The sequence below is a fragment of the Passer domesticus genome, chromosome W (genome assembly GCF_036417665.1).
Source record: "Passer domesticus isolate bPasDom1 chromosome W, bPasDom1.hap1, whole genome shotgun sequence".
Classification (NCBI taxonomy): domain Eukaryota; kingdom Metazoa; phylum Chordata; class Aves; order Passeriformes; family Passeridae; genus Passer; species Passer domesticus.
This window is the reverse complement of record NC_087511.1, coordinates 20,599,486-20,618,173: the sequence shown is the minus strand read 5'-3', so window position 1 is coordinate 20,618,173 and position 18,688 is coordinate 20,599,486. Positions and strand designations below refer to the sequence as shown.

Genomic DNA, 18,688 nt, shown 5'->3' with positions numbered 1-18,688 from the left:
CCAAACCCAGCCGGTGGGGCAGGGAACCCAGCCCCTTTGCTGAGCCCAGATTCAGATTAATTCTGCTTGTTCCCTTCCTCCAGATTTTTACTGGTATCATCTGGGGCCCCTGCTCCTGGGGTCCCTGGGACAGCCAATGCCCACCCCTAGATGGGCGATTCATTTTCATATTTTCTTTCACCGCCCGCCCCCACTATGCTGCCTGCGTTTCGGCCACCCCTCCGGCTTTTCGCCCTTCCCTCGTCCCCCCCAGCAGAACGGGTGGAAGGATTGGAGGAGTGGCCGAACGCCTTCTCCTCCTCCCCCCACTCTCTCCAGGACCACTGGTCCGTATTGGCAAATGGGAAGGAGAGGTTTTCCCAGGAATATGAAATTCCACCCTGGATGTGGGATTCTTGGCACCACCCACGTCTGCCCAGGACAAGAAAGTGATCCTCCCTCCCTCCCCCACGATACAAGTGATTGTTGCCCAGCTCTCTGATTCGCGGCCCCACCCCCATCCTCCCCCGGGCATGAGACCAGCTGCAGCATTCTCGGAGACCGCCCCTCCCGCCCCGCAGACGCGAGCAGGAGGGACGAGGCGCCCCGAACCCTGGTGGGAGCCCCACGGAGCAAGGGCACACCGCGACCAAGCGAGTGTTGGTCCGAGAAAAATGTTGTTCCCCAGAAAATCAGTGAGTTTCAAAGTTCTCAGCCTGGCGGCACCAGCAGTCAATTGCCTCCGTTGCGGAACAGGCTGGTGTCTCCTTTCGCTGTCCCAGCCCCCGCCTCAGGGGAGCACGGCTCAGGACAGTCCGAAGAAGGCGGAGAGGAGACTGGGCTGGTTGCAGGCTCCGAAGCAGGCGTCAAAGCGGAGGACGGAGCCTCTGAAGGCGGTGGGGGCCAGAGCGGAGCCGCTGCAGGGGCAGGTTGCGGAGCGGAGGTTGCAGCGTCCGCCGGCGCGGCGGCAGCAGCCGCCGCAGATTGCAGGGGTTACCCCCCAGTGGCGTGGTGCTGGGCCAGTCTCTGCGAAGGGCGCGGCGGCGCAAGGGGAGTGGCAGCCACGGACTCTGCAGCTGGAGAGGCGGCGGCGGGCGCTTGCGCGGGGGGCTGATCAGTGCAACGGCCACAGGTGCGCGAAAAAGCGCCGCGGCAGTTTCTCTCGGTCCCGGGGGGGGGAGGGGGGCGGCAGTGGCGGCGTCTCTGCCGCTGCCTGTTAGGAAAATGAATCCACAAACACCAGAGGTTTATGTCCAAAAAGGAGACAGAGGAGTCCTTTTTTACTTTATTCGAATAAAGGGAGAGGCCATGGGGCATTCCCCTGAGATCTCGCCAATTTTTTGGAGGACGCAGTCTCCTTTTTATCCTAATTTCCTGGCTGCATTTCCCTTCTCTCTTTCCCCATTGGCTGAGGTACTTAAGAGATACAGACTTCCTGACACCTCTGATACCGAAGATTTCCCTCTAATGTATGTGAAAAACGCCAATCACTTGTTTTTAAATTTTTTTTAAGTTTAATAGTAATAAAATGGTTATAACAATAATATAAAATTTTAACAGTTGAGATTAGGACAATATGAGACAAAAAAACCAAATAGTTACGGACGTCGGGGTACCTTTTCCTGGGCAAAATAAGCCCAAAAAAGGACACCCGTTTACAGAGGATTAACCCTTAAAAACAATTGCCTGTTGCATATTCATACATCTCATACATGATGTATAAATTCCATTCAAACACAGGATTCTGTCTGGTCATCGTCAGCTTCTTCCTCTTAATCCTAATGTCATCTTCATGTCTCAGCCAGGGGGAAGAAGTTAGTTTTCTGCTGATAAGAGAGCAATAAATTCTCTTTCTCTGAAAGATGTAGGTGTCCTGTGGCTGCTATCTGGTGCGAGTCCTTTCTTTTAAAAAAGTGTCTTACATAGCATAGTTTCTATTTTAAAATTATGTTATAACCTAAAACTATATTTAACACACTACTTAAGAAAATTAATACAGCATAACTTTCTAACATAACACATATAATATTCATTTTAATATTTGCAAAAAGCCAATCATAAAATACACTTTTTTTTTTGTTATGAATAAACAGTTATCTATTTTTTTTAAGGTTGCAGAGTAAAACAAGTTAGTCCAGTGCTGTTAAGTTAGCTTCATTGTTAAGAGTTCTTCTTCAATTACCTGTTAATGGTTGGTGATTAACCATTGTCCCCCTGATGCTTGCCAGGGACCCTGCAGGTACCAGGAGAATGGGAGTGGCATCAGAGCTAGTATGCAGATGAGAAATGCACCAAAGATCTCCTGCCCTATTTATCTCAGCTTGGGGACTCGTCTGGGAGAGCCACACCTGAAGAGGACACTGAAATAAATGGGCAGGAGATCTTTCTCCTTTTTAATGCCTTTATTAAGAAGAATCAGCTCAGGTGGGGAGAAATCAACGGGTTGCGCCCACACCGCCGTTGATCCCAGGCGTGGCACGGAGAAGGAGGATGATGCAGCTTTGTCCGCTGGTCTGCAGACAGAGCTGGGGATTCCGTCCTCACGAGAGAGTCGCAGATTCCTGGCTTGTTTGTCTAACACCCCGGGGTGTCTCTTTAATCAGTATCTTTTCAGGTTAGGGTGAGAAACAAAAAGGGTCTAAGCAGGTACGGGACTATGCTCCCATCCTTAGACGTCACTTAAGTCACTTGTTGGCTCGTGATTTTAGGGGTTTTTCTTGTAAAAACTGTAAAAATTCGGGGCACAATGCATTTCTCATCTGCATACTGGCTCTGACGTCACTCCTATTCTCTTTACCTTGGAGGGTCTGTCCTGGTGTCTTTTTGGCAAGCGGCCAGCATCAGGGGGACAATAGTTAATCACCAGCCATTAACGGGTAATTAAGGACCTTTTCTTTGGCAGCGAAACCAAAGAGGTCTGACTGGTCTGACTTGGTTTTTTTTAACTCTCAAACTCAAAAAAAATACAACTTTCTATTCATAACAGACACCAGGACTGGGACGGCCGCCCACCCTGGACCTGCAGGACAGCTGGCTATCAGGACCAGAGAAGATCGGCTTGAGACAGTGACACAGTGGAGTGCCGGATTGGTGAGAATATCCGGCGGCGGGAGTGGGAGGCGAGCGAGTGGTGTGTGAATGAGACGAGGGCCAGCAGCTCGGCCCCTCAAAGCGAGTGAGGACCTCTTAGTACCGCGGTTCCGCACCCCCGCGAGGGGGCCGGCTGGGAAGAGGGGGAAGCGAGTGGAATTGGTGATTGAGGCGCTTCCAAAGGGGTAAAGAGGACCCCCCTCCGGACGTGCGGAGGAAATACTGTGTGAGTGGCACGCACCCCAAAAGCCCTGATACAGGTCTTAACAAAGGAAGTTAGGCAATTTAGACAATCAGGCAGTTTATTTTTAAGTCCTGATGACGGAGGTCAGGCACGAGGTCTGGCAGCGGAAGCCTATCTCGAGTTTTTCCAAGCCCTGAAGCTTAAGTCCTGACAGGGAAAGGTCAGGCAAACTGAAAATCAGGCAATACTTTTGTTTTAAGTCCTGACAAGAGAAGTTAGGCAAACTCACAAGTCCCGAGAAGGATTCGGGAAAGTTTAAAAGCCCCGCAGGCAAACAAAGTCCTGACGAAAGATGTCAGGCATACAGCCTCAGAGGCCAGGGTCTCGAGGTTTTGTTGGTTGAGTCTTGGCAAAGGAGGCCGAGATCTCTCTTAAGTCCTGACGAAGGAAGTCAGGCATACAACCTCAGAGGCCAGGGTCTCGCGGGTTTCTTTTTTGTTTTGTTTGTTTGTTGAGTCTTGGCAAGAGAGGCCAAGGTCTCAACAAAGTCCTGATGAAAAGGGTCAGAGAAATTGGAGTTTCCGCAGAGGAGGTCGGGACTTCTTAAATAAGATGTATATCCTTTAGAATAAAGGCATCTTTGTGATTTGTTTTGAGGCTGAAAAAAAATGGGAGGGTGCAATAGTAAGAAAAGTGGCCAGAGACTGAGGAATATACCTCCCCATAGTCCCCTAGGTGAACTATTAGAGAAATGGGACTCTATAGAAGCCACAGAAGGATTAGATAAAGTTAAGATGATTCACTACTGTTCAGAAGCGTGGCCAGAATTAGATGTGCAAGGAGGATGGCCGTGGTGTGGGATAAAAGACAAGTGGATGTGTCAACAGCTGAGTAGCTATCTGACAGCTCGAGAAGATACTGATCCCGAGCAACTATTATATATCGCTTGTTGGTTGAATGCTATAGAGAATGAAAGAGTGCAAATTTGTAAAGTGCAGAGCAAGAAAGAGGGGAATGAAAGAGGGGATGCTGGAGTTAAAGAAATTGGTAAAAGGTGGGACCCCGTAGACTACTTGCCTCTTGATGCCCCTCCACCTTTTAATCCTCTCCTTCGAGCACCTCAAATAGCAGATCCAGTTCTCCCGGCTGCTATGGAGGCCATTCCCTCACCACCCCCTTCGACTCCTTTAGCTGCTTCTGCACCACCACTAATACCCACTCCACCTGCTGCATGCTCCACCCCTTCTCCAGCTACACTTAAGAAGCACCCAAGCTCTTCTCCCCCTCCTACTGCTGTCCCTCCACCTCCTCCTAACTGGGACACAAATGATTCCTTATCTAGTAACCTCTTATCACCAGGTACAGCCGTGGACCTACAGCAGGTCCAAGTTAATGCTAATACCCCTCAAATGAGTAATCTTGTGTCTGAAGATTGGCCATACTGTGGTACCCGGTCCAAGACCTCCACGGTAGAGAGACTTTTTCCACTTAGAGAAGTTCCTATGGGAGGAGTAGCAGGAGGTGTTGGTTTTGTGAATGCTCCTCTAACTGCTTCTGAGGTGAGAGGTTTCAAGAAGGAGTTAGGGAATTTAGTTGAAGACCCCGTGGGCATTGCTAACCAAGTGGATCAGTTTTTAGGTCCAAATTTCTACACTTGGGGGGAGATGAATTCCATTCTAAATATATTATTTTCCCCAGAAGAGTCCCGAATGATTAGGGCCGCAGGCATAAGAATATGGGAAAAAGATAACCGTCCAGGGCCCCAAGTGCCATCAGGTGAAGACAAACTGCCACTAGTGGATCCTAATTGGAACCCTAATCAGGAGGAAGGGAGGAAAGCCATGATGGAGTACAGGTCTCTGATAATTCGAGGGATCAGAGAATCAGTTCCCGAAGGAACTAATACAAAATTGGCATTCGTGGGCGCACAAGAGAAGGATGAAACTCCTGCCACTTGGCTTAATCGCCTAAAGTGGAACTTTCAATTGTATAGACCCAGACACCAAAGAGGGTGAAGTGCTATTAAAGGTCCAGTTTGTTACTAAACTTGGCCTGATATACAGAGAAAACTGGAAAAGATTGAGGATCGGCAAGAAAAAGACATTAATGAGTTATTGAGGGAAGCATTGAAGGTGTATTTAAGGAGGGAAGAAGAAAAAGCAAAGGCCAAAGCTAGAATCATGGTCTCTATAGCTAGAGAAAGTGTGGGAGCAAACAACTCTTTCCTACAGTCCAAGGCCACAAAAGAGTGGGGGAGTCCCCCACCAGGAGCAGGTAAGGATAGGCCAGTACCATCCGGTACAAGAGGAACGGAGAGGCCTCAAGTCCCTTTAAGTGAAAGGCGTTGCTATTACTGTGGGCAGACTGGGCACATTAGAAGGTTTTGTAAAAAGCTGACTGTTGATGAAGCAATAGCCAAAGAACAAGAAGCCTTAGAGAAAATGCTTAGAGGCGGCGATTAGGGGTGTCAAGGGCTCTATACTTTAGGGGACCCGATGCAACACCTAGAGGAGCCCTTGGTAAACTTTGAAGTGGGACCCCAAAATGAGGAATTTGAATTTTTAGTTGATACAGGAGCAGATAAGTCCTGTCTCAACAAAATACCAGAAGGTATGGTAATTGGTAGAAAATTTTGTGAAGTATTAGGGGCTGAAGGGAAACCATTTAGAGCCTCAGTAATCGAGAATGTAAAAATAATCGGAAACTCAAGGCAGTGTGAAGCAAATTTGATTTACCTGAAAAAAGTTTGTTAGGGAGAGATCTACAAGTTCATTTGGGAGTAGGAATTGTCCTGAGAGAAGCAAGGATGGTAGTACAAATAATGAAGTTATCCCAAGGTGATGTTGCTAAAATAAGCCCAGAGGTGTGGGCTGAAGGAGGAAAGCGGGGCCTTCTGGACATTCCTCCGATAACAATAAAAATACAAGATGGTACTTCACCCATACGGGTCAAACAGTATCCAATTTCCCTGGAAGGAAAGAAGGGGCTGGCCACAGTTATTGAACAATTGTTGCAAGAAGGAATTTTGGAGCCCTGTATGTCACCACACAATACCCCTATACCGGCAGTTAAGAAAGCTGAAGGGAAATACAGGCTGGTACAAGACCTAAGAGGGGTAAACAAAAAGACGATTGCTAGACATCCAGTTGTGCCCAACCCGTATAATCTTCTAAGCCGAATTCCAAGAGAACATGCTTGGTTCACTATTATAGACTTAAAAGATGCTTTCTGGGCATGTCCTCTGGCAGTAGAATGTAGAGATTGGTTTGCCTTTGAATGGGAAGACCCAAATACAAAAAGAAAACAACAGCTAAGATGGACCCGATTACCGCAAGGGTTTACTGAATCACCCCACCTCTTTGGACAAGCCCTAGAGGGTTTGTAAGAACAGTTTGTTCCTGAAGAAGAAGTACAAATCCTGCAGTATGTTGATGACCTGATGGTATCAGGGAAAGGAAAAGATCAGGTCAGAACAACTAGCATCAAACTTTTGAACTTTCTGGGAGAGAAAGGATTAAAAGTCTCACAAGAGAAGCTACAGTTCGTACAATCAGAAGTAACATACCTTGGGCACATAATAGGAGAGGGATATAAGAAATTGAGCCCTGACAGAATTTCGGGCATCCTATCTCTCCCAGCTCCACAAACAAAAAGAGATGTGAGAAAGCTTCTAGGCCTGTTCGGATACTGCAAGTTATGGTTGGATCAATACTCACAAAGTGTGAAATTTTTATATGATAAGCTGGTAGCCCCAGAACCCATAATTTGGACAGCAGAAGATGATCAACAACTAGAGAATTTAAAAAAGAAGTTGTCTTCTGCTCCAGTCCTAAGCTTACCAGACCTCAAGAAGGGCTTTGATCTTTTTGTAAGTGCTGAAGGAGGTATAGCCTACGGTGTACTAACTCAAGAGTGGGGAGGCTGCAGAAAACTTGTAGCTTACATCTCCAAATTGTTAGACCCAGTGGCTATAGGCTGGTCAGTCTGTATACAAGCCGTAGCAGCAACTGCTATTCTGATAGAAGAGACCCAAAAATTGACCTTACAAGGAAAAATTAAAGTACATACTCCTCACGATCTTAAAACAGTGCTGAGCCAAAGAGCTCAACAGTGGATAACCAATGCAAGAATATTAAAATATGAAATAATACTAATGAACACAGATAATTTAGAATTCATCACATCAAACGCCCTCAATCCAGCACAATTCCTTATGGGAGAGCCTATAGAGAGTTTAGAACATGATTGTCTTGAATTGATCAGTCTCCAAACCAAAGTAAGAGAGGATTTAGAAGATCAACCTCTAACAACTGGAAGAATTTTGTTTATAGATGGCTCTTCGAGGGTAGTAGATGGAAAAAGAGCTTCAGGTTATGCCATCATAGACAGAAAAACTTTACAAATTAATGAAACAGGAAAACTACCCCAAACCCGGTCAGCCCAAAGTTGTGAAATATATGCCCTGAAAAGAGGATTAGACTTATTGGAGGGAGACTGGGGAACCATTTATACAGATTCCCAATATGCATTTGGGATAGTACACACATTTGGGAAAATATGGGAGGAGCGTGGATATCTAAACTCAAAGGGAAAAAGCTTAGCTCATGAGAATCTAGTCAAGTCTGTATTGGAATCTCTACAGAAACCAACAGAAATAGCAGTAGTCCATATAAAAGGGCACCAAAAAGGACACAGCCTTGAAGTTAAAGGAAACCGATTGGCTGATCAGATAGCAAAGGAAGCAGCTTTGGAACCAGGGGATCCAGTAAAAGTTTTTAAAGCAGAAACCACACCCGAGGAGGACGAAAGAGAAAAACCCATATTTAGTGAAAAAGAATTAAAGGCTATAAAAGATTTAAAGTTACACCAAGGGCAACGAGGGGAGTGGTTAACATCAGACGGACGGGTGTTTTTAAACAAAGCACTTGCCGGGACAGTGCTAACAGAACTACATAAATTAACCCACTGGGGAGTCCAAGGACTATGTGATCATTTCCTAAGAAATAACCTGTGCATAGGTGTATATGACCTAGCAAAAGCAATCACAAAAGGGTGTTTAATTTGCCAAAAAGTAAACCAGAATGTCATGAGAAAAGTGACATCTGGCGGGAGGGAACTAACTCTAAGACCTTTCCAGAGCATACAAATAGATTTTACTGAGATGCCCCGAGTACAAGGATACAAACATCTACTAGTTATAGTAGATCATCTCACTCACTGGGTAGAAGCCTTCCCAACTAAAAGGGAAACAGCCCAAGTCGTGGCAAAAGTAATCTTAGAAACCATTATCCCCAGATACAGAATGGTGAATACCATAGACTCAGACCGAGGTCCACATTTTGTGGCCCAAACATTGCAAAATATAATTGAAGCTTTAGGAATAAAATGGAGATTACATACTCCATGGCACCCCCAGAGTTCTGGGAGGGTGGAACGAATGAACAAAACTCTCAAAAATGTATTAACTAAATTAATTGAAGAAACAAAAATGAATTGGCTAAAGTGTTTGCCCCTAGCGCTCTTGCGCATCAGAACAAGACCCTGGTGTCGTTGTCGAGGCGGTCACGACACAAAGCAGAGACCACAAGCAGTCTCAGATGGCAACACTTTATTATGGAACATGGCTGACCTTTTATACACTTTTTAATTGTTTTTGCTTCTTCTACCCTAACTATTGGATACAATAAATCAACATAACACCATTGGTGAAGAGTTACAGTGACTTAACTAACTTTCTAAATATACTTCATGCAGCTGTGAAGTTCTTATCTTTCTTCAGTCCCTCAATTCTCTTGGTCTCCTTGGTTACAGCCTTGGAGAGAGCTCCTTATCAGCTTCTTCTTTCTTCTCAGCTTCTTCTTGCTCCTTTAGCTAACAGGCCCTCTGTTAGCCCCTTCCACAATTCCCCCTTTTTGTTTTTAAACACAGCTGCTATGGATTTTTGCAGGGCCCTTTGCAAAAATCCAAGCAGACAGGGGAAACACAGAACAACAATCACAACCATCAACAAAATCAACATTCCCATTCTTAATACAATCATTCCTGTCTTTCATCCATCTATAGGTGCTTTAACATTTCCTAACTACTTTATTCCATAAAGCCGTGAACTATAATCACCCCAAAGTGCTCAAAAGGAGCTGCAGGAATACTAGAACAAAGGTTCCAAAAACCTGCATTGTCTCGGTCAGCCTAAACCAAAACTACACCCTTTAATTACTATGAAAGCACGTGAAGAGCAATGAAATACATATCCTGATTTATATATCTAGATATAGCCTTAGCCAATGTCATCCGCACGTTCTGCTTCAGCTGCGGAGCCATCCGTCTTGTCCCTGCCTCCTCGCTCCAGATAAGGTTTGACACAGCGAGCAGGAACCCATCGAGGACCATTATCTGTCAAAACACAAGCATAACCTCTTCCCCAGGTTATTAATTCCACTGGGCCAGACCACATGCCAGTAATTAAATCCTTGACCCATACCTTAACATTTCTACGGAGATCTGGTTGCCTAGCATTCAAAGAAGAAAAATGGTAAACAATTGGAGATAACTGTAAGTCAGGTAGGGGACGCAAGAAGTTCAACACATAAACAGCTTTATCTAATCTCACTTGAGGTGACTCCTGTTGCATTCCCCCTTTTTGTTTTTGAACCTGACGTTTAAGAAGACCGTGAGCTCTTTCAATAATTGCTTGGCCCGTGGGGACATGTGGAATACCTGTTGAATGTTCAATGCCCCAAGCACGAAAGAATGCTTGCATTTTTTGCGAAACATATGCTGGGCCATTATCCGTTTTTATGTGACACGGAACACCTAGAACAGAAAAGGTGTGATAAAAATGACGAATAGCATCACGAGTTTTTTCTCCTGTGAATGCTGAAGCAATCATTGCATGAGAAAAGGTATCAACCGTAACATGAACATACTTAAAGCGACCAAATTCTGGCATTTTCGTAACATCCGTCTGCCATTCCTCTAAAGCGGAAAGACCCCTAGGGTTGGTACCATAATAATGAGTGACATGAGTCATGTGACAGTCAGGACAAGAAGAAAGAATTGATCTCGCTTCACCAGGAGACAATTTAAATTGCTGCTGTAAAGCTTGAGCACTTTGATGAAAAAATTGATGAGACAAAATTGCCTGCTGCAACACATTAGGTATGGTTTTCATTGCAGCAGCAGCTACTAGAGAATCTACATAGGCATTGCCTTCAACAAAAAATCCTGGTAACGATGTGTGGCTGCGAACATGCATGATAAAATAAGGATGTTTTCGAGCACCAATGACTGTCCATAACTTCATTAACATGGTAAACAATGGTTTCTCTTGGATATTATACAACACTGCTTGATCTAACTGCTTAACCAAATTGGCAACATAGATAGAATCAGTGACTATATTTAGAGAATCAGGAAATAAAGTGAAAGCCAAAAGAACAGCACAGAGTTCAACCAATTGAGGAGATCCCTGCTGAATCATTGTCTCATATTCCCAGTGGTCATCCTTTTTCCAAGCTACAGCTGCTTTTCCAGGTTTCCCGGATCCATCTGTAAAAACTGTTATACCTTCCACTGGAACAGGAGAACAAATTTGTTTTCCTTCAAAAGGAATTTCCTTGGTCAGTTTTAAAATTGGATGAGAAGGTAAATGGTATTTTATTTGGCCTGTAAAAGAAGACAAGTCAGACTGCAATTCATGATTATTTTGAAAACACCATTCAAAATACCACTGTTGCACAGGTATCACAATGGTCACAGGGTCGTGTCCCAAAATTTCATGACAACGCCTGCGGCCCTTGATGATAATATCTGCAAACAGCTCATAAAGTCCTGGAGCTGTTTTCCGAGATCTGAAAGACAAAAATATCCATTCCAAAATATGCAGTTGATCTTCCCAATTATCACTCCATTGACACAGTACTCCACATGGTATTTCATGGTCTTTCAAAATAAACAATTGGACACCAACAGAGGTATCTATTGATTACACGTATTAATTACATTACCTCAGAGGAATTAATACTATATTGAGCTACCTTCGACTGGAGATCTTGTACAACTCTAGGCAAAGACATGATGACTGTCATCCTGCCTTGCTCCAGGAGCTGCTTTAAAAACTGGAAAAGCCATAGGGTTAGTACAGGCAGCAATTGCATCAGCACTCTTCTCCTGAGGTACTTTTGGAGGACCTAATCTTTCTATTATGTCCCAATTATTTTCTTCAACTGCTTTTTTTCTAACAAATTCCCAAAACTCCTGAGGATGTCGAGGAAGCACAGTTACTTGACATGGAGGCAAAGTCCATGGGGCAGTAGGGCTAGAGCTATTAAAAGGTAAACTGACAAGAGTTCCTTGCCCCAACTCAGGTGTTACTGCGGGTGACTCGTCACTTGATTCGCTGTCACTGCTAGGTAACGGAGGATACGACCTTGCAGATTGTTCATGCAGTTGAAAGCGGAGCGGGGGGGCAGATGGCTGGACTAGAGCAGAGGGAAGCGGGGGGGCAGATGGCTGGGTTTCTCTCTCTGCTAAAGACAGTTCAGCTAGCTGGCGTAGCGGTGTATCATATACAGGCACCATCGCAAGCTGCTGCGCAGGTGTGAGATACAGAGGTTTAGGAGTCTGATAAGGAGATGCCACGGCAGTTTGCCCAGAAGTTTTGGCAGCTTTCCCAGAAGCTTTGGCATCCTGCCTGGTAACTTCCATGGCACCTGCACCTTCTTCAAGGATGGTTTCAGCAAGTTCCCCATCAGAGGCCCCGTCTGCCTCATCCCCCCCGTCAGTTTCTATTATCAACCCCGATTCTTCGTCCACATCCCGCTCTGCTTGTTTCTGCTCTGTTTTCCATTGTTTCAACGCCTCAAAGAGCGATCCCCAGGTAACAGCTAAATCGACAACACTTTTATCTCCCGCTCGGATAACTTCCCACAGTCTGTCCCCGACTTTTTTCCATGCCTTAACACTAAATGCTGTACCAGGGTCCGTGCCAAAACCCTGTGATTTAGCCCACAGCAATAAACTTTGAAGGGCATAGTCTGAAGCAAAGATTCCCTTATTTCTTAACAAAACTTTCCATGTAGCCAAAACACTTTCTTCCTCTTTAGATAAATTATTTCCCATTATTGCTAGTTGGTGGCTCACCTAATTCCAGGTGTCTTGATAGGAGAAAATCAGGTCCGGACCTCCCTGTGGCTTTCACCGGCCACTCTCAGCTACATCAATGCCGCCTCCCCCACTACGTCCCAGTGGGTCACGGTTGCCAATTGCTAGGACCCCGAGTATGTCGTTAAGGGTCTTGTACCACGTCAGGGATCACCAAATGTCGTTGTCGAGGCGGTCACGACACAAAGCAGAGACCACAAGCAGTCTCAGATGGCAACACTTTATTATTGAACATGGCTGACCTTTTATACACTTTTCAATTGTTTTTGCTTCTTCTACCCTAACTATTGGATACAATAAATCAACATAACACCATTGGTGAAGAGTTACAGTGACTTAACTAACTTTCTAAATATACTTCATGCAGCTGTGAAGTTCTTATCTTTCTTCAGTCCCTCAATTCTCTTGGTCTCCTTGGTTACAGCCTTGGAGAGAGCTCCTTATCAGCTTCTTCTTTCTTCTCAGCTTCTTCTTGCTCCTTTAGCTAACAGGCCCTCTGTTAGCCCCTTCCACACCCTGGTCTGATATAAGGATTTCACCCTATGAAATGATGTTTGGACTGCCATTCTTGTTAACACCCTATAGCACAGGAGACTATCTGGAAGGAGAAGAAGCTACCAGAAAATATTTAGAAGTAATTGGAAGAACCCTAGAAGGACTTAGAAAAAGAGGATACCTCCCCCAAACCTCCCCTCTGGACACAAAAGCACATGACATCAACCCAGGAGATTGGGTTTTAATAAAATCCTGGAATAATAGACCATTAATGCCTAAATTTGAAGGCCCCTTTCAGGTACTCCTCATCGCTAATTCTGCTGTGCGAACCAGAGAAAAAGGGTGGACCGACATCACGAGAATTAAAGGACCAGTCCCACCCCTGAGCATTGGACAGGATTCGTCAGTGTCTCCCTCTGGTACTGGACCAGATTCCACATCACTCTCACACTCTCACTCAGGACAGGATTCAACCACATCAGGAGTTAATTCAGCTGAATATACTATTATAAAAGGACCAAATTACTTAAAGTTGACACTCAAAAAGAAGAACCAAAAAAGACTGATGAACTGCATAAGATAAAAGTTGTAGAATCATAACATGTCTTGAAGTGTTTTAAGAAATTTGTAAAAGTTAAAAATTGTTAATAAGTAATTCTGGTTAAGTCCTCCCAACTTAGTACCAAAGACCCCAGGTTAATCTTCTGCAGAGTGCTCCCCTAGGAGAGACCAAATTTGCAGGGACAGATCAAGAGAGGTTTAACCAGAGGAGCAAGAGACTCTAAAGTGCTTGGAGACTTCTTCTCAGTAAAATCCTCAAGAGGCAAGACCGGGTGGGCAGGCTGTGCAAGATGACCCATACTGGACTCTTGGGAAGTGTAGTAGTGATGGCTCTGATTGCTGGTGGTGCTCTGGAGAGCCCAGGAGAGCTGTGCAATGAGTACTACCAACCTCTCTATGAGAAAGAAGTAAGTTCCTTGCTGAGAGTCCACACCAATTTAAACTATAATTGTGTTAACCTCTCCCAATTGATCCTTTATCAAGAGAAGAAGAAAATATATTGGATGGCCCGGAACACCGCCACCTTTAGGCAGCCACTCCTGGGAGAGCACCCTGTAGGAGAAGCCTGGTGGTGCTTTGAACATGATACTACTAAAGCAAGCCTGGTAAATCTGGTCAAAGGAAAAGGTATTTCTAAATATTGAGAGGGCAGGACAAAAACTAATATCTTTCAGGAAACCCCTAAACACCTGTTTTGGGTCAATGGTACCACAGCATCCACTAAATTGCCAAGACACTGGTCTAGTGGTTGCATCATTAGAATTATAAAACAAACTGTCTTTATAATACACAAATAATCTGGATCAAGTTTAAGAGTTCCTGTATATGAGGATTTAAGAAAAACAAAACTGAAGAAGCAATATATGTTAAACAAAATTTTGAAACTACAATCAGAATTAGAAGTAACATCTAATCAGATCACATTAGCTCTTAATCATATTAATGACCAACTCAACCAAACCAATACAGTAATTTATCAAATCAAATTAATTGTAGCAGTCATTAGAAACACCTTAAACGAAATAAGAAAACTAGCATATGTAAGAAATCAAAGGACTCCCACACTTGATTCCAGTTGGTGGGATAATCTATGGACTTTTAAAAAAAGTTGGAAAACTATAACCTTCACTGTGTGTACACTTGTTAGTCTGTTCTTATTTCCCTGTTTAATTAAAATAGTGACATCTGCTCTACAGAATAACCTAAGGATCTCTAAGGAGATTAACCTGAAAGAACCAAAAAAAGTAATGAAGTTGGGTAAATATGATCACCAGAGTGCTCAGGATATTTATGATCAATACAAAAAATATAGGAAATTCTATGTTAATGAGCCAAAAATTATAAGTTGATGCATGCTTAAGCTTAAGCCTGATCAAAGAAAAAGAGGGGGGACTGTTATGGATAAAAAGTTATCTATTTCTTTTTAGGTTGCAGAGTAAAACAAGTTAGTCCAGTGCTGTTAAGTTAGCTTCATTTGTCTCCATTTCTCTGGGTGCCTCCCAGTGAACCCCGGCCAGCCCCGGGTCGGCAAACAACGGGGGGGGGGGGCAGCCCCGAAGTGACCGACAGCGGGGGGGACGGACACTCTTTGGTGCCCCGAGGGTACTGAGGGCAGCTGGGCTAGTGCCTTTGCATCAGAAGAGACACTGGAGACATCGGTAGAGGATAAAAGGCCAACTCTCAGCAGGGGGCCAGTCCAAGGTTTATTCAGAGCTCCTCAGGGGGCCCCACACCTCAGTGGGCACCTTGCTCAGAGTGAAACAAAGGAATATCAAGGTTACATTTAAAAGGGGGGGAGGAAACCGAAGGTAGATACATTTGCTGACCAATAAAGACCCTCCAGGGATGAAACCTTAGGGATGGACATTTGGGATAGCGTATAGCATAACACTTAGGGGGCTGACCCCTGGTCTCGGACTAATCACTCGACGACTTTGACCTAAAGTTCTGGATAGAGGGGATGGGATGCTGAGTGACTGACAGAGAGCCAGGGCAGGGATTTGGGGGATGATCGCAACACAGGAGAATGATTGCACAGGTAGAGGAAGGGGGTACAAAATGGGGTACATCATTTGGGGAAAATAAGGGGATACAAAATCAAAACTATTACAAAGTATTACAAAGTATAAAAGCACACCACAACATCATTGTTAAGAGCTCTTCTTCAATTATCTGTTAATGGTTGGTCATTAACCATTGTCCCCCTGATGCTTGCCAGGGACCCTGTAGGTACCAGGAGAATGGGAGTGGCATCAGAGCTAGTATGCAGATGAGAAATGCATTGCACCAATTTTTGCATTTTCCAGGAAAAAACCCTGAAAATCAACAAGCCAACATAGAACTAGGGGACCTAAGTGATGTCTAAGGATGGGAGCATAATCCAGTGCCTGCTTGGATCCTTTTTGCTTCTCACCCTAACCTGAAAAGATGTTAACTAGAGAGACAACCCGGGGTGTTGGACCGAAAAGGAGGAATCTCCTAATCTCTCGTGAGGATGGAATCCCCAGCTCTGCCTGCAGACCAGCGGACAAAGCTGCATCACCCTCCTCCTCCATGCCACTCCTGGGATCAACGGCGGCGTGGGCGCGACCCGTCGATTTCTCCCCACCTGAGCTGATTCTTTTTAATAAAGGCATTAAAAAGGAGAAAGATCTCCTGCCCATTTTATTTCATTTTTCACATGTATAACCCTCCCCTTTAATTTTTAATTCTTAGGGAATTTAAGGGTTTTTCTTCCCCATTATTTCTTTCATCTTTCAATGTCTAATTTTATTTATCAGCAAACCTGAAGTTTATTTGTAAAAGCAAATATCTTTTTCCATTCATCAATCAGTGGAATCCTTCCCATTGTTTCTTTTATCTTCCAGTGCTAGTTTTATCTACCAGCAGACCCACAGCTAGTTTGTAAAGACAAATCCACTATTCCTCTCATGCCGAAGCGGATCGCGGAGGTGGCAGCTTGGGGCCGGTCGAAACAAAGAAACACCGCCTGCTCCATCCAGAGTGGGGGTGAGCACCGCTGGCGGCCCACGGTGGGGGTGAGCCCACCAGTCCCTGCGGGGCAAGGAATGCCAGAAATGCCAGTGAGTGCAACTGCGCTCCAGCCGCCGCCCTTGATGCGGGGAGAGTTGGAGCCGAAGGAAATGGAGCGGGACATTCTGCCACAGCCAATCGGGACATGGTTCCCGGAGCCATCACAGGCGAAAAACCTGTCGGCTTTGTCACTTTCCTGTTCCCCAGGGTCTTGCGCCAAAGGGCTTTAGAAATGCATCTCCAGGCAATGACCAGTGTAGAGCGGTCACATCGCCTGTGATGATGGCAGTTAGCAAACAATCACCAAGGGATTTCAAAGTCTTGGTATTGAATGCAGTGCCCTCATCTGCTGTGAACCCATGATCTCTGGCCCAGGCCAGCAGCTTGCAGAGGGCTTCCTCAGAGACAGCGAGTCTCAGAGGAATTATCAGATTCCTCCAAGCAGAGACAATCGTTTGTTCATCTCTGGAAAGTTGGTTCCCCATTTTTAAGGAAAACCCATCCCTCAGCTAGGTGTCCACTTCAAGAGACAGTCTGCTGTGCCGGGAAAAGCCGTCCCCCACTCAGTTCTCAGCCTTCCAGAGCCGACGGCTGCTGTCCCAACAGGACCAGTCTTCTCAGGAAGACACGGTGCTGATCACAGTTCCCTCTCTAGGAGGGCAGAAGTTGTCCAATCCGTCTTGCAGGGAACGCTGGAGGTCAGCCCAAGTTCCTCTGACAGAGATCTAGATGGTCTCCAGTTCGTGCCAGACACATGGCTGGGGTCAGTAATAGTCACCCCAGTCTGTCTGTACCCTCAAGGGGGTCAGCAATGTCAGGCCAATGTTTGGACACACTTCAGAGGAGTCATCAAAAAATCAAGGCAGAATGTTCACCCACATGAGGGGTCACCAATTATCGTGTGACCCCCTCCAGGTGCACCCAACGTCGGAAGTCATCAATTATTGTGCGACTCCATGAAGGGGTGATCGATACAACACACTCAGGGTCACCGATTATCACTGGAGGGGTATCGGGGACAGCCAAAGGTGATACAGAGACTCCATCCTCAGAAGGCATCAAAAGACACTTTATTATTAGAAATCTACCATTTTTATAGAAACAATGGTGGACCTAAGACCTGATTGGCCTTTAGGAATCTTCTCTCACACTATTGGTGAACTATGAATAGCACACTCTGGAGAACCATATCTATAAACAATGTTTACAGAACAAGAGATAATAATTGTTTGAATTCTTTCCTCTAAGTTTTCCACAGCTTCTACACAGCTTCCCAGGATTTCCTGGGAAAACCATGTCTCTCACTGTTCAGAGAATATGTAATTACTGCAAATAGACACAAGGAAAACAGACATAAGACTTTAAACAAACTACTTTCTACACAGGAATAAAACAAAAATAACTATTAGTAGATAAAATGCAGTGCACGATAAAGGTACTCATATTACATCTAGTGAAGAAATAGTACAGATTAGGATTCAATGTAATTTACCACTGCATTGGTGATGGATTACACATAGAATTCTTTCACTCAATTCCCAGGGAAATTATCCATGGAATTTGCATCCAAACTCTGTGGGAGACGTCCTGCACATTTCCAAGGTGTATGTAGGAGGCTTGAAAGTTTGTGTAGATTTTATAGTTTGTAAAGTGGTATCTCTCAGTGAGGGATTTCCAGCTTATCTCCCCACATCTGCTCTCATCCCCAGTTGCTTATTGGGAATTCTACCTCTGGTGCCAGAGAGAGAAATAATTCACTAACTTACTAGTCAGAGAGCTGGCCTGGGTTATCTCATCACTTCATCTGGGGAGGAGAATGTCTAGAGCTATCGCACCACCTGATGGACAGAGTAGATAAGCTTTTCTGTGGTAGGGGGGATGTCCTGCCACATGACTGCCAATCCATCTGTACTTATTAAAAATTTTACATGCATAAATTTACTGAGGAGACCTCAATAAACTAACTACTAAATCAAATCTGTCCGATTGATGTCTGACCCTTCTCCTGTGACAACTGGATTGATAAGGGAAACATGTATTATTGGTGTTTGCCAATATTACTGACAGGACTGCCTTGGTCTGTCTGTCCTCGGCTGCTGACCAAATAGCAGCACCTGTGGTCCTTCCTCCCCACAGATGCTATTCAGTACCTGCGGTCACAGCTGGGCACATGGAGACAAGTCC

At 44.9% G+C, this 18,688-nt stretch overlaps 1 long non-coding RNA gene across 1 annotated transcript; it reads left to right on the top strand.

Moving 5' to 3' along the window:
- Window positions 1–507: 507 nt before the first annotated feature.
- On the top strand, window positions 508–18,065 carry LOC135289089 (uncharacterized). Its single transcript, XR_010351890.1, has 3 exons — window positions 508–1,111; window positions 2,966–3,069; window positions 15,778–18,065. It is a non-coding gene; the product is annotated as an uncharacterized LOC135289089 (long non-coding RNA).
- Window positions 18,066–18,688: the final 623 nt, after the last annotated feature.